The sequence below is a fragment of the Phyllostomus discolor genome, chromosome 3 (genome assembly GCF_004126475.2).
Source record: "Phyllostomus discolor isolate MPI-MPIP mPhyDis1 chromosome 3, mPhyDis1.pri.v3, whole genome shotgun sequence".
NCBI lineage: Eukaryota > Metazoa > Chordata > Mammalia > Chiroptera > Phyllostomidae > Phyllostomus > Phyllostomus discolor.
In genome coordinates this window covers 98,082,806-98,083,530 of record NC_040905.2, presented here as the reverse complement: position 1 = coordinate 98,083,530, position 725 = coordinate 98,082,806, and the positions used below count along the sequence as shown (strand labels likewise).

At 36.3% G+C, this 725-nt stretch overlaps 1 non-coding gene across 1 annotated transcript; it reads left to right on the top strand.

Moving 5' to 3' along the window:
* The first annotated feature begins 310 nt into the window (after positions 1-310).
* On the top strand, positions 311-388 carry TRNAI-GAU. The gene has a single exon. It is a non-coding gene; the product is annotated as a tRNA-Ile (tRNA).
* Positions 389-725: the final 337 nt, after the last annotated feature.

Genomic DNA, 725 nt, shown 5'->3' with positions numbered 1-725 from the left:
ATAACAAGAAAATGGATCTTCATAACCCTTCCCCGACCCTACAACTTTGGTGACTCTGCCCACCTTAACAGAACATTATAGTATTCCTCTTATGAGAGCTTGATCTAAATGAATCTGGACTCAGGCATATGGGACCAGGCACCACAATGACAACAGGGGGTTTAAGTACAAAGGAACACATTGAAGGGTTCCGGCATCCTGGCTCTTGCCCCTCATTTGCCACCTAGAATAACTCATAGCTAGGATTACACATTTGTACAAAACTACTGATAAGGGTAGAAAAAAAGCAAATGAAAATATGAGACAATCAGTCCTGGCTGGGTAGCTCAGTTGGTTAGAGTGTTGGCCTGATATGCCAAGATTTTGGGTTCAATTCCCAGTCAGGGCACATACAAGAATCAACCAATTAATGTATAAGTGAGTAGAACAACAAATTATTATTTATTTCTCTCTTTCTCTCTCCCCCTTCCTGTCTCTCTCTAAAATCAATAAATTAAAAAAATATGAAACCGTCATTATTAACCTAAAGTAAATGATTATAAGAGAGAAATTGTTTTTATAATATAACCCTCAGTCATGAATAATATTTATGTAAGCACTGTGTGGTGCTTTAACCAAAAATCACACTGGAACAACATTGGAAGAATGAGGAGAAATTTATGAGAAATTTAAATCTTCATCTAACATATTAGGAAGTCAGTAGTTAATACTGAAAACTGAGAAAT